General features: G+C 40.1%; 1 protein-coding gene across 1 annotated transcript in view; it reads left to right on the forward strand.

The window, feature by feature from the left end:
• The window catches only part of LOC117495470 (phosphatidylinositol 3-kinase regulatory subunit gamma-like), a 280,107-nt gene that overhangs the window by 49,981 nt on the left and 214,379 nt on the right, over positions 1–15,747 (forward strand).

Raw genomic sequence — 15,747 nt, forward strand, 5'->3', positions numbered from 1 at the left:
ATACAGTAACATCATGTCTGGCTAAGCAGCTGCTGTTAACCTGCATGAACAAGTACCTTTCTTTTTCTCTAATTCTCTTTCTTTTGACTATTATTTTGTTTCTTTGTCTTTTTGCATCTTGCTTCCATTCATTTTGTGTCTTGTTTTCTGTCCTTCTTACATATTTTGAAGTTTTCTTAGTTTTTCACTTAAATCATAATTTTCCCCAAACATTTTCTTCGTCTTTTTAAAAAAAATGTTTTTCTTCCCTTTTTGTTTTTGTTTCTCCTTATTTCCTGTCTTTCAATTTGTCTTTGTTGCTCTGCTTTATTTCTTATAGTATTTTCCATTGATTTTGTAAGGATAATACACACAACCAGCGTATTTAGAGGAAGTCTTCCCAGTTTCCACTCAGGTTATGTGAAGATCAGAGCATGTGTAACCTGTAACTCACTGCCAGCCTCCAGCTCCAGAACAAGGTTGGGAGTGATGTGAGAAGACGGGGAGAAATGGGAAAACTCAGAGGGAGGGAGTCGGAGAATAAGGAGCAGACAAAGAGAGGAGGAGAAAGGGGGGAGGGAATGGAAATTAAAGAGGAGCGATAGCAGCAGCCTTTTAGTCTTATCTTAATTATAAACACGATGACCCAGCTGTGCTGCTCGCCATGCGGCGGCTGTCTGACAGTGACCAGTGACAGACACACACATTCCTAATAAACCTGTCTGACTCCCCTAATCAGCTCATTTCCCCTAGGGTAGACCGTGTGTGTGTGTGTGTGTGTGTGTGTGTGTGTGTGTGTGTGTGTGTGTGTGTGTGTGTGTGTGTGTGTGTGTGTGTGTGTGTGTGTGTGTGTGTGTGTGTGTGTGTGTGTGTGTGTGTGTGTGTGTGTGTGTGTGTGTGTGTGTGTGTGTGTGTGTGTGTGTGTGTGTGTGTGTGTGTGTGTGTGTGTGTGTGTGTGTGTGTGTGTGTGTGTGTGTGTGTGTGTGTGTGCGATAGCTCCGTCCTGTGAGACCAGGTGAGCAACGAGCATGAGAGAAGACGCTGCTTTAATTGCTTTTTCCTCCTTTTTCCTGCCGCGTGACTGTCTCAGTCAGCATGACACACACACACACACACACACACACACACACACACACACACACACACACACACACACACACACACACACACACACACAGACCAGTGCTGCTGCAGATGATTTCAGTGATTTCCATCATGTTCCAGTCAAGTATTTTCTAGCTGTACTGTGTTAATATAGTCAGAGCCAATGAATATCTTTGTGTCTGAAGGCTCTAGAGGTTTATTTTGGCAGGGCATTCACCAAAATCACAAAACTTTCCGAAGTGTGAAAATTAACTTTCATTCCAAACAGTGTGTGGGAGAGAAACTCAGGGATTTTAGCCTTTGAAGACCATTTACATGCATACAAACCTATAAAACACACAAAAGGATAAGGAAAACCCCAAAAGCATAATGGGGCCTCTTTAAGTCTCAGTCCCCTCCAACAATGCAACATACAATATACTTAACATTAAAGACATAAAATACTGCAATATACAAATTGTCCAATACAGTTTCAGTAATGAACATTCTTTGTTTACATTTAATAGATGTCTCAAAGTATAAAGTTCATATATTCACTGCAATGTTCAATGCTTATTTCCTTTATTCTAATATACTGCTCAGGGAATACAGATAGAACATTAAGATTGGAAGGTATTGCACTCTGTGTACTGTGATTAATGAGTAAACAAGTACAGCGTCTGTTGCTACATCATCCAATCAGTATGCAGAACGGCTCAGAACAATATTAAATCAAACCACCTTTAATTAGTTTCATCTACAATGGAGCAGGGACGTGAGAGAGTTGCATCTGTGGAGCAAAATAGGTTAAAGGGGTAGTTTGGATATAATAACACAAACAAACTAACTGTTCCCTGTAGAGGTAGACAAGCACTTCCATGTTCTGCCTGGGTAAATTCAGGTTTTTGTCAATGGAATCTGGTGGCTTTGACGAGAGCAAAGATAGCGGTTAATTTCCTGGTCATAAAATGGATGTCTTACGGCAAAGTAAATAAGGGGAATATGGTAAATATAGCATATCATAAAACTGATATTGTTATGTTTTTTGGTGGGCCTTTCTTTAAGTGTTTTAAAGAGGATAGATTATGCTCATTTCAGGTTCATATTTGTATTGTGTGCCTCTACTGTGACATGTTGACATGCTTTAATGCTTAAAAACGTCTGACATGAGGACCTAGTCTGCTCTGATTGGTTATATGGCTGTCTCTGAAATGTCAGGAATGTCCCGCCCCTTGTTCAATCACGTACAATGTGTTGGAGCGCTGACTAATTGGAGCTTGAATGATGCATAGTTATGTCATTATATGTCCAATGGAGGTGTGTTAGACAGGGGCGGAGTATGTGGGAGATAAACTCCCTCTGGCTGGAACTTTGGGATTTTAGCCTTCGCAGACAATTTACACTCACAAAAACCTACGAAACAAACTACAGGAAATAGAAAACCTGCAATAGAATATAAGGGCCCTTTAAATATGTTTAGCTGCTGCCCCCATCCACAGTATTTATGTAATGGATAACACACAATTCTGGAGCTAGGTGACAATTATAAATAAAAACATAATTCTACACCCTTGTAGATAAGTATCTGAAACAACATGAATCCTCATTTTAAATTCAGGATTCATTTTAACATTCTTGATAGAATATGAAACGGTTAATAATCAGGTTAAAAAACGGCTCCAATGGATATAAGTCAATACCGAGTCCCCACAAGTACAGTCAAACCAGCACCTGTGTGTGTGGTAATGTCAAAGCATTGAAAGATTTTTGCATTTACGGTAGATGCACGAGATTCCTCTCTTTATTAGAAGCATTATAATGAAATAATGAGACGCTGTTGTGTTGCTATAGTTACCAACTATAAAGTTCATACACTGCTGTTTGATAAACAATCAAGCATTTTAAAGGTGAACACACCTCTGCAGAGGATTTATCCAGCATTGTTTGCTGTTTTGAAGTTCACTATCTCCCAATGGAATGGCCAAGAAAGAGGGGATTAGGGTTTGGCTTTATCTCGTTATAGTGTGAATGTCATTGGCTGCATCTGAAATGTGTTTCCAGAGAATCCTGCAATTTTTTCCAGCTTCACTCGGTTCCTCCGAAGGACGGTCTCTGCCTCCCAAATCACTTCTAAACGGTTTCCTCGTTAAGGCGACATATTGCTCCCATTCCCAGGAAGAGCCATTTCAATTAGCTAATGAGAGCCGGGGAGCAGGGAGGGAAGAGGCTCGGCGCTCCTCTGATCCTCAAGGTTAGAGCTGGACGGAGGCAGAGGGAGCGCTTGGTGTAATCTACAGTGAAGGGGTGATTACATTCAGTAGCACTACAAGAGAGGAATTAGCCGGTGAGCTGATGTTCTGAGAGAACGGACAGCTAATAAAGAGAGAAAGAGCGATGTGAGGACATTTGTCATCTTACTGAGGGAAGCAGAGATGTTTTCTATCCATATTCCGGCAATAAAACCTTAAAAGTCCAACTTGTAACTCAAAATTCATACATTTGAACAGTTAGTCAGTTTCTTATTCAGCTAACATGCATTATAAGCCATGAAGACAGGAAACCTAATGTGGGATGTTCTTAAGCGGGAACTATCATTAAAACTAACTTTGTTTGTGTGTTTGCAGATACATTTGGCTATCTGGAGTTTCTACCAACCCGCTAATGTGAAATAAGATGACCCTGTCAGTGTTGAGTAGGCAGCCTTGGTCAGAAAATACAGAATTGAACAAGCCAAGCTTTTTCAGTCGAGGACTCAAAGAGATAGAATGTAAAGCAGATCATTTCAGACTGAGGGTGAAAACTGTTTTATGCAGACACCCAGAATAAAAGTATGAACCCGATGATGATGATAATATGTTCCCTTTAAGGTCTTTACCCACTAGTGGTATGACAAATTAGCAACATGAAATGCTTAATACTCGCCTGCAAAATTAATGTGTAAGAAATATTTGAGAAATAAAACTTAAGATCTGGTATGTGCTGCTTCTGTCAAGGTTTAAAGGAGTAACAAAGTTTGTCCTCTTGGTTTGCGCCCTGAATATGTTGTTGTTTTATAGTGTTCATAAATTGAAACACAACAAAACCCATTCCTCACAACATTATTTATTGATGCTTTAATTCAAGGGTGCGAAGAAAGTCTACTTTGTTCTGCAAAAGATAATGTTGCCGTTTGCTTTGAATCACGAATTGGCTAAACTTGGCTATCCCTTAACATTATTATTTCCCCAAGAATTTTAAATTACTGAAAAAACTAATGTGGTTAAAAAGACTTTTAGAGGTTTTTGCAACCATGGATAATGTATGGACTACATAAGTGCTCTCTGGGTGTGCATTCATTATCTCTCTTTAAGCGTTCATGAATGTCTAATAAAACTAAATAATAAAATAACACCGCCAAGCCCATGTGACTCCATCAGTTGCGCTGCATCCCCACTGAGAGGACAATGAAGCTTTTCCTGCCTCTACATCTTTCAATTTATCTCACTCTCAATTTAATGGCCCATTGGCCAGCCAGAGGAGGCCTGCGAAGATTAATCCACTGCTCAGCCCGGGGGGGGTGGGGGGGTGCAGTCCACAGGAAACCTGCTGGGGGTCTTTCACTGTAAGATGTTGGAGAGAGGAAGCATGTAAATGAAGTACAAGAAGTAGGTGAGCGGAAGGTAATGAACTCCTGCTGCTGCGAGATAAGCTACATGGTGGATTCATTCATTCAGCCGGGTAGAATCACAGTTCTTTTAGTGATTTAAATCTATTTTAGTGGAACTAGAGAATGTTATTTTATTGAAGTAACTAATGTCTTGTTTTTCATCCACCTACATGCAATGGTTAGTCTCCGAATGGACCAAATGTGGGGTATGGACTGGTATGGGGTGTGAACTAGGTGTTGGACCCCAACACTGATCCATCTGAGTAGCCGTCCACTGCTTCTCATGTTAAAAGGGTTACATGCAGGGGATGCATTTCACTGTGTGTGACGACTAAAATAATATTTAATTTGAAACATTTCCATTCCGTTGTTACTGTAACATTGGAAGTGTTATGACCATCACTGTTTTTTCTTAAGCTATAAAACATTTTGGTCATTTATGTTTCCAATGTCTGGCCTTGGTTAAATGGAATGTAATGTTTCAGATAGCAGATTAAAGGGTCCCTATTGTGCTCATTTTCAGGTTGATATAATTGTGTGCCTCTACTGTGACATGTTTCCATGTTTTAATGTTCAAAAAGCTCTTTTTTTTGCTCATGCTGCCTGTGCTGCAGCACCTCTTTTCACCCTCTGTCTGACACCAGAGCCCAGTCTGCTCTGATTGGTTAGCAGTAGGGGTGTTGAAAATAATCGTTTCTACGATGCATTGCGATGCGGACGTGGACGATTCGGTATCGATGCAGTGACGGAAGATAACCGATTATAGCGTAGTAACGTTGCTTCCTGATTTTGCGGCCGCGGCTTTACTATAACGTTTTTTTTTCTGTCACTTTAATATCAAATCGGTCGGTGACGCAGAGATCAGGGAACAGACGTGACAGCGGCACAGCAACACCAAACACGGAGCAGTCTGCTTTATCCACCAACACAAGAACTCCAGTCCAGAACCAACAGCAGAAGGACCCGCTCTGAATCACTCCGTGTCGCTGCAGCTCAGAGACACAGGGATTTATGTTTTTCAAAAATAATCGCGTTACAATCATGTCAGGTTTTTGGTGGATTTAATTAAGTCTTGGATTGCAGAGTATGAACGTCCTCTAGCAATTTTCAGACGATATATACGTGTGTAAAGTTTGTGAAGGCAGGAGGAAAAAAGCTTCCGCGATCACCGTCTCCTCTCCGTTCCTCCAAACCCCGCCCCCTCCCTGAAAATAATGAGTGACAGGCTGATAGTGACCCGATAGAAACTTTATTATTCACTTAATCACTGATTGAGATATAATGAAGCTAACTTAATCTCATACATTCATGGGATCTATGTAACAGTAAGACAGAGAATGTAAGTGTGCACCCACATGCACTATTTTTGTTTGTATATGCTATTGTAAATACTCCTGTTGTCTGCTGTGTTCAGACTCGAGTCCTGTGTGTGATGCCACATTCAGGACATGCAGTGTCCTTTTTTTAACAGAAGACCGTTGCTAGAAGCTGCAGCTAGACTGCAGAAGCATTAGTTTTTTGTTTTTGAGGATGGAACAACTTCACACACAGATATAGGGAGGCTAGACCTATACAATTCATTTATTTTGGTTTATAAATTAATGTCAAGACATTTATGTTATTGATTTCTGAAGCACTTTCTAAATAATAAAAAGAGAGTTCATATGTATTTACTGCATGTATGCATTGATGAAAAAGAAGCATATCGATGCATCGGGATATAGAATTGAATCGAATCGTTGACAGGATAATCGTAATCGAATCGAATCGTGAGACCAGTGAAGATGCACAGCCCTAGTTAGCAGGCAGGCTCTGTTGTGATTGGTCAACCGCTTAAAGTTGTCAGGCCTCCTTAACCAATCACGTACAAAGTGTCGGAGTGCTGGCAAACAAAAGTGCGAGTGTGATATAGTGATGTCACTATACAGAAGTAAACTACGGAGTCCAATGTAGGAGTTTCAGGCAGGGGGGGAGAAACTCCCTCTTGAGGAAACGTTGGGATTTTAGCCTTTGCAGACCATTTAAATGCACACAAACATATATAACACACTACAGGAAAGAGAAAACCCCAAAAAGCATAATAGGGTGGGAATCATCAATCTGATTGGTCAACATTTGCCAATGGAAAACTGTTTATTATTTTAGTTATTATTTTAGTTTTTTGCTCATTCACTCCCCTCTATTTGAGGGGAATGAACTTTGTTGTGGCTTTGGAACAGTGCTTTGTGTTGTGTTTGTGTGGCTGTGCAAAATGTGGCATATGATTTCCCAATTATTTTATTTTTTATAATCTTTGAAAGCCAACACTGTAACCGAAATTAAGATGTGATTTGAAGCTCGGCTCAAATCAAGATCTCTCTACTTTTTAAATACTGTGGAGGTCATCAAAGCCATTTATATTAGTACTCCCCTTCAATTTCATCTTTATGCAAATGTTCTTTTCTCAGTACTTCACATAATGGCAACATGATGTAACATATCTAAGGAGCAGAGAAACTGCTGTACAAGCAGAACTCTTGCATTTCTTAACCTTTCTTGACAACTATTTAACAGGCTGAAGTGCAATGGAACTGAATTGCTGCCGCCTTTAACATCGTACCTCTGCAGGAAACTCCATTTTTATACACTACAGGGGAGTGAGTGGAAATAGTATTTTCCCTTTGGGATCAATAAAGAGTCACATAATTATCTCGCCGATGTTTATGTAAGGTGCATCCTCCTGCTACTTCTCAGTTTTATTCTCTGTGCGCATAAAAATGTTCCAAACCTTTGAAAAGGTGAATAAATTCCAGTGCAGGAGGTCCACGCTTCATTGCACCCATGGGTGAGATACTGTATGGGGGGCTGGTGTTTATGGTGTTTGCAGTTTTTGTATCACAAACTTCTCAGAAATGGTCATTTGGTCCAACATCCTGCACTTTTTTACGATCAGCATTTTACAGTAAAAAGAGCTGCTTACACAGCTTCACACTCTTTCTGCAATTTTTCGCCTCACATCACTCTTCATATTAATGCACATGTTGTATGCATGAATATTCATTTATGCACTTTCCAAAATGCAATGACACAAACATCCCGTACAGCTTCTTTGTTTGACGCGGCTTTGTTCTCGCCTGGTTCCTCGCTCATATGACAGGTCATATGAAGACCTGTCTGCTGTAAATATTACAGTTGTGGATCTGGTCATCAAAGGTCAAAACTAACATGAATTAATTAACATTATTCATCTCACATTCTCCCTCCAAAGCCTTTTTTCTGCCTCTGTTGCTTTCATTTCCTGTTCATGCTATTGCAAATCTGCATCAACACCTCTGAAAAACACAATTTATCTTTTAATTTATCTTCTCAAAGTTATTAAATTAGAATGCATATGTTATTTATGTTTTTGAATTGTATTGTGGTTGTCTGACGATCAAATGGCAAAATCATTCAACAACAAAACATGCCATTGTTGGTTCCTTTTGAAGGCACACCATGTGGAATATACATAAACTGATATAATATAGAAAATAAATCATGTTGTCAATAGTAATAAGCCACCATTTTTATAGTAGATTAATTTGATGGTTTCCTTAGTCCTTAATGCTTTTATATATAATAGTTTTCAGATTTGCACGTCAGGTTGGACAAAACAAGACATTAAAAAGATTGCTACCATTGGCCAGACGATTCACTAAGAAAAAGAAAAGATAGTTAGTTGCAATATAGTTAAACTGTCCGTCTTATATATTGTACTGTATAAAATAAAGTGGACGTAGTTACCCTGACAACACCAATTGGTTTGTGGACTACCGTTTTGAAGCCTCCAGTTTGGCATTTTGGTCGCCGACATCTTGGTTTTTTGGAACCCGAAATCAGAATATCTTTTAACAAAGTAGATCTGGGAAAGAGCGGGGTCTGCTTGGTTAATGCTAAGGCTAGCTAGATAAGCTATATGGTTACATCTGTTATTCATGTAGGCATTTTCATAATTATGTATTGGCACGCTTATATTTGCTGCAAAAAAAGGTAGAAAAAAAAGGATTGCCTTCCCATCATTTACAAAATAAACACGCTATATTGAAGAGGACAAGAAACTATAGCAGTTGAAACAATAAACCATTCAGGAACATGTTCCCTGAGGTAATACATCAAGTGATAAGTAGAGATGTCCCGATCCGATCACGTGATCGGGGATCGGAGCCGATCACGTGATTTTCAAAAGATCGGAATCGGAAGAAAAAAATCGGGGATCGGGAATTTTTTTTTTTTCTTTTTTTTTTATAAAATATTTTTATTATTTTATTTAATGTTACAAAACAAAAATGACCATGTTCACGTCTTAAAGTCATCCTGAGGCCTTCGTTTTGGTTTAAAATTACACAACATCATGTATGTGTTGCTTCTTTTGAGCTTGTTTTCATAGACCTGGTTGCTTATTTCTCTCAAATCTGGCAACAGAGTGGGCGCAGTGTCTAATGGTAGCAGTAAGCTAACGAGAGGCTACGTTCAGCTGGTGACTCGGGAGACGGGACAGAGAAAATGTCAGGAGTTTGGAAGTATTATAAAATTGAAAGCGAAGGCAGTGTAACAGCCAGATCCAATGTTTGCAAGGCGGAGGTTCCGTGTGGTGGAAAGAACAGAGCTACGTTCAACACGACCAATCTAATACGCCACCTGAGAAACAAACACCAACAACAACACAACGAGTACACAGCGGCCACTCAGGTAACGGCACTGAAACAACCAACACTTTCAGAGACTTTTAAAAGGAAAGAGAAACTGCCCCAGAACAGTGAAAAGGCCAAAAAAATAACAGCCAAGGTAGCTGAATTCATCGCGTTGGATGACCAGCCGTTATCTGTGGTGGAGAATGTGGGGTTTAAGGGACAACTTGAATGCTTTTCTCCTTTTTTTTCTCTCAATGCATTGCATAAAGATCGGATCGGGAAAAATCGGTATCGGCAGATTGTCAAAATCAAATGATCGGAATCGGATCGGGAGCAAAAAAAGGTGATCGGGACATCCCTAGTGATAAGTCTTGTAACTTTCTCATAGACTTCTATACAGTAAGACTTATATTTTGCAATCACTAGAGACGCCCCTGTTGGCCATCAGAAAAGATGCAGATGTAAGGCAATTGCGCATTGGCTTTACTTTTCAGGTCGACCCTTGCGTGGGTTTGTGCATGCGTGATTGTATTTAAGCTAAATTGCATTTCGTTTGTGGTTGTGTTTGGTCGAACTTTGACATAACATCAGCTGATTGTGGCAATGTAGAGGGTTTTGCTCCGACTGTAACCTCGTCTCACTCCACTTCATATATTTACAATTGATTTCCATTGTTCTCTTTATGTGTGTGTGTTCTTGTATGTGATATTTAGTTTGAACTCATTAACGCATTGGCTTATGCTGTTAGTTGTAACCGCCTCGTAATTATTGAAATGAGTGATTTAACATCCAGCTAAGGAATGACAGTTGCACATGTACAACCTATACTAGCTTACACTCTCACATTTAAAGTATGTTCAATGTTCGTTTTTTTTATTAGAAAATAATACCTGTTTTTAATTAACATGGTACATACATGTAAATGTCAACGTTTTGCCAGAAAAACGTTTTTCGTTGGCTGAGGTGGAAAAGTCGATGTATCGCTTTAGGCAAAACTCACTCCTTACGATATAAATGTCAATGTCACAATGAAAAGAAGAAAATGAGGAGGCTGTAATAGGAGACTATAACCTTCCTCATTAATACATGGGAACACACAGAAATGTCACAGTTCCATTAAGTTTTCTCCCATAACTTTTCCCCATTTGAGCTTTGACTGGCTTTTTAAAATGACATGATGGCATTGCCCCCTGCAATGGTTTAATGGTACGAACTGGAGAATTAGCTCCACCAACTGTTAATCTCCAGGCCCCCAATTCCTAGCATTTGCATAACAGTAGTGGATGGGATCACACTTGAATTCTCTTTTCCTTCAACATACTACTTATTCCACTAAATCTTTTGAGATCAACCGCCTCAACCTCCCTGCCTGTCTTGCTGTCTTTCTTCCTTCAGAAAAGCTGGATGGGGTCAGAGAGCTGTGATGGGGGTCAACAGCAATCTGTCACTGTCCTGCTGAGACAGAGGAAACAAGGCCTGTGTTAATCTGAACAGAACAAATGGGAGACACTTCCTGAAAAGATAAAAATAAATCATAGAAGCAAAGAATTTAGTACTAATCTGTTGGGATAAAGAGACGTAGACGAGATGTAAGAAGAAGCATAATATTTTCAACAATTAATACTTTGGTGCCTTATTGACTCATCAGGTTTATCTCTACTTAAAGGCAATACCGTGAAGATAAATGGAGACTCGTTTGAGATTTTTGTTTTGTTTTTGGGTAAAGTCAGAAACAGCTCCAAATCAAAACATTCCACATTGAAGTTGATTATGAAGAGTGAATTTTTACATTTACGAAAAACCAAATTATATGTACTATAACTGCAACTAACCATATACTTTAATTTGGAGACAACACAAGTCTAAATCTTCATTGCATCATAGCTGGGGGGGGGGGTAGGTCAATGGGTTTCAAGATGCCAACATTCTATCCCATAGCTATCCCATAGGAGACAACTCAAGTCTAAATCTTCATTGCATCATAGCTGGGGGGGGGGGGTTTAGGCCAATGGGTTTCAAGATGCCAACATTCTATCCCATAGCTATAAATGTGTTGTCCATATGCAAATCATTGTTTATGGAGCTGACTTCCTCTGTATTGAGGTGGAGGCTGGATTCTTAAAATGTGGCCTCACAAAACCAAACCTCTACCAGGGAACTGTATAACATATACTTCAACATACACTCCTTTATAATGGTTGGCATACTTGTTTTGTCAGGAAGTTAAACGGGTCAAAATTCCCTCTCCAACATCTATTTATATATTTATATGTTTATTTAATCAAGTTCGAGACCAAAGTTGTTACAAAACCAAATTTGAACATCATCATGTTAACGTTATAATTTATCTTTTCCCAATGGTCAGTTAATTGAACACAGCATACTTTACTCTATGGAACCCCAGGTTTTTGTAACATCACAATTTGGGATTATTATGAATTAAAACTAGGCTAGTTTTGTTATCTCGACCAACTGGCCATTTTGTACACAGTAACGAATGTGGTTGTCTGCTGGATTTATTTACATACTGTGTGTGCGTGTGCGTGTGCGTGTGCGTGTGCGTGTGCGTGTGCGTGTGTGTGTGTGTCAGACAGATTTGTTCTGTTTTTGCCTCTATTAATGAGCTTTGTTCCAACATAAAGGACGGCAGATTGCCTGGAGTGCTGAAGATCTGAAGCTCCCTGTGTGTGAGTGAGACCTACATGTCAACAGTCCTAGTCAAATATTAATGTGAGTTAGAGCCCACAGCATTTTCACATACAATATTATATCAGCCCTCAGCGCTAAATGAGCTGCTTCTGCAATTACTGTAACAATAGTTCTGTATAGGATAGCTCACTATAGGGGATTATACACACTTCAATAGGCAGCTGACAATTATAAGTGTTTGTATAAGGCTATAGTTTTTGATGTGTGGCTTGTTTCACCATTCAAGTACAGTAATACCAACTGGGCTGCAGCTATTTTGACTACTTTGAAAATGGATTGTCAAGTTTGAGTAATTCTTTGAAAAAAAGGCAAACCTCTTTGAATACAGCCTCTTAAAAAAACAAGGCAATTTGGGACGCCTTCCTATCCCAAAAAATGATTTACATTTTCACCATTTTCTGAATCAACAAATAAAATGATGCCTAGTTGTAGCCCTATTGTCCAAACTCTTCATCTTTCCCTTTCTTCCTCTACTCATGCTCTTTTCCAAAGCATCCCCTCTTTGTTCCCTCTTCAGGCACCTTGGCTACATGACATTATATTCAGAGCACTTACAGAAAATAGCTCTGGAGGAACACTGTGTATATCTGCTCAAGTGTCCTTCAAGGCAAATCTGCAAACTATACATAAAAACAAGTGTTTTGCTGTTTCAGAATCCGTTTGAGCGGGATCGTGTAGCCTCACAGAAGGTGAGGGAAAATGGTTAAAGGTTGATGACAGTCGAGCACATTTGTATTCATGAAAACAAGAGGATTTTGCTGATGTTTTTTTTAAAGAATGGAACAAAAGTGTTGAGATATCGTTTTACCGTGTTGTTGTTTGGTTGTGAATGCACACCAGCTCCTGGGCTCTCATTAGTGTGTAATACGGACAAATGTTGCGGTGGCTGATATATGATTGTGTGGGCACATGCACACACACGCTCTGCAGCATACTGTATGTTATGGAAGAATAATTGAATAGGAAGGCTGTGGTCTTTGCACTCTAATCCTGAACTGTGGCAATTACTGGATGTATAGGTTCCTTTCTCTTCCCCTTTGTTCTCGGTGCGGATAACACCGGTAATGCTGGAGGAAGAATTCAGATCCTTTACCTGAAGAATAAATCACATTTCGTGACTATTGTACGAACTGCCATTAGACCTGGTTGCTTTAGTCACACTTCACAAAAATAGCTACATTTTGAAACTTGTTTGGGACTTGACTTGAACCCAGCCAAGCCAAGTCCCTACAGACTGAGCTACTGTAGAGCTAATGCATTTTCATTTAATAATGTAATCAAACGTAAAAAAAGAACCTTGGTTTGGCTCTTGGTGTTTCATCCTACATGTTAATAAGTCTTATGCTGCGTTCACACCGGACGCGATGCGATGTTTGGGGGCGGCGCGATTACATGTAAAGTCAATGCAGAGACGCGGACAGACGCGAATTCGCTCCGACGGCGCGCATGAAGCGGTGGACGCGGCGCGAATCACGCGATTGAGGCGATTGAACGGTGCCGCATTAAATGCGAGAGTTCAATTTTTTCAACTCGAGCGTCAAATTCACGTGACGCGTTCTCGCGGAAGCCAATCAGCGGTGAGGATCTCAGCCGCCGTCACTGACGTTCAACCACACAATGTTAGCTGTTAGCACACAGAGCTCACAGCTCCTCATATCTGTTCAGAAACTGGACAAAAGTTACAAACAAGTAACAAGTACAAACCACAGACTGTCTGTGTCATGGTGAATACAGTCGCTGCTTTATTTATGTCTGTAGGCCGTTGTTATGAGTGTGGAATGAGCATATACAACGTTAGCTAGCCTGGTCGACCCGATCTTCATTCAGAAAACAAGCATTTTAAAAGGTGTTTTGCCTGCCGTCTTGTCTGCAGACTTGTCAAAGCATTAATTCATGGTTGTTACTAACCGGTATCAGTATGTTGTTACTTCGGCATCATTTAGAAACGTGTATTACAATTTAATCACGGTCAAATATGTTCATTTGTTGTAGTTGTAGCTCCCAAGCCAGCGCGTCTTGTTTGAATGATGCGAGTAAATACAGCTGGCAGCCGCGGTGAACCTCCAGCGTTTAGGGCGATGCGATAGGAGCGATTGGAGCGAAGCGAATAGTCGCATCGCGTCCGGTGTGAACGCAGCATTAGTTGATAGTTAGAATATATTTACCAGTAAGTTAACCTAAACAAGACTAAAACTACAAAACCATTGCTGTGGTAACTTGCAAGTTAATGTACTTTGAGCAAGTTTTAAAACAGTGTTTAAGCTGTTATGCAGGACTATTTTAAAAACTCTGACATACATTTTAAAACAGTTCAGGGTTTTTGAAGATATTTTGAATGTCAGGCTGTGGTGAAAACAACACTCATTTCCAAAATGACACACACATAAACACCCTCTGCCCTGTGTTTCAACCTCACTCTGGGCTCAGCCTCTTGGCTCTTTCCCTGCTTGGCTGTGACACTTTGTTCTAGTTTGTTCTTGCAGTGGTTGGCCAACAAAAAGAAGGAGTCATGATGGGAGTTTTCCAAATAAGAGTAGTTCAGCCAAAGGCAAAGGCTTGAAGCAGAAATATCCTGAGTCCACGCCAGAGGCTAGAGTTGGGTTGGGTTGTGCAACATGCAGAGAAACACTGTGTAGTAGGAAAAATCACATACACAGAGATACATTCAAATGCATGGGCAGCTGCTGCATGCATACATGCATGTAAATGGTCACACGTTTGGTGTGACACACACATCATGCATGCACAAACACACGGCGAAGGTCAGAGGTCAGGGTGACTGTCAGCTTCATGCTTTATGCAATGAATGTATCAGGGTCCAAACACACCCAATGTGGCTTCATTCTTTATGCTCTCATGTCTTTGTGGGCACCAAAGCCTTGAGAGTTTCTGTCAGAGCCTTTCTTTTAAACTTAGGACGTATTGGAAAGTGATACATCTAGAAAGTACGAATAATGTGTAAAGTGAGATCATCTCTGAAAAGTGAGAACATTTTTTTCTTTTTTTCTTTTTTGGCTATTGACCATACTTTGGAAATCCTAAACAAAGTGTGAACACAGTAGAAAACTGACGACATATTTGGAGATTGAGGACATTTTTGAAAAGTGAAGATATTTCTGGAAAGCAAGTTAGGTAAATTGAAACATTACAGAAATGTTTTGAAAGTGATGTTTTGGGAAAATGAGGACATTGTGGCCACTTACACCTTTCTTTGGCTGTTTTGGGGTGAAGACTTCGTATTAGGGTTAACATAATAATTAGATTATGGTGAGGGTAAGGGGCTTAAAAATGTATTATGTCGATGAGGGTCCTTAGAAGTATACAAGTACAAATATAGTCAGTGGCTGAGCATGCAATCCACCATGATCGATAATGCTCTCCTGATGTCATCACTTTGGCCTGCAGTAATGTGATCAACCCCCGCCATACACACACACACACACACACACACACACACACACACACACACACACACACACACACACACACACACACACACACACACACACACACACACACACACACACACACACACACACACACACACACACACAAATGGTTCATTGATCTGGGTGACGTACAGTTTTTTATTCCTGTAGGAATGTAAAACAGAGTAATGGATCAATGAAGGCCACTCAGACATCTCCCAGTAGCGAGGGCCAGTTATGCTATCTGAGGACA

This window comes from Trematomus bernacchii, unplaced genomic scaffold, assembly GCF_902827165.1.
Source record: "Trematomus bernacchii unplaced genomic scaffold, fTreBer1.1, whole genome shotgun sequence".
In the NCBI taxonomy this organism is placed as follows: Eukaryota; Metazoa; Chordata; class Actinopteri; order Perciformes; family Nototheniidae; genus Trematomus; species Trematomus bernacchii.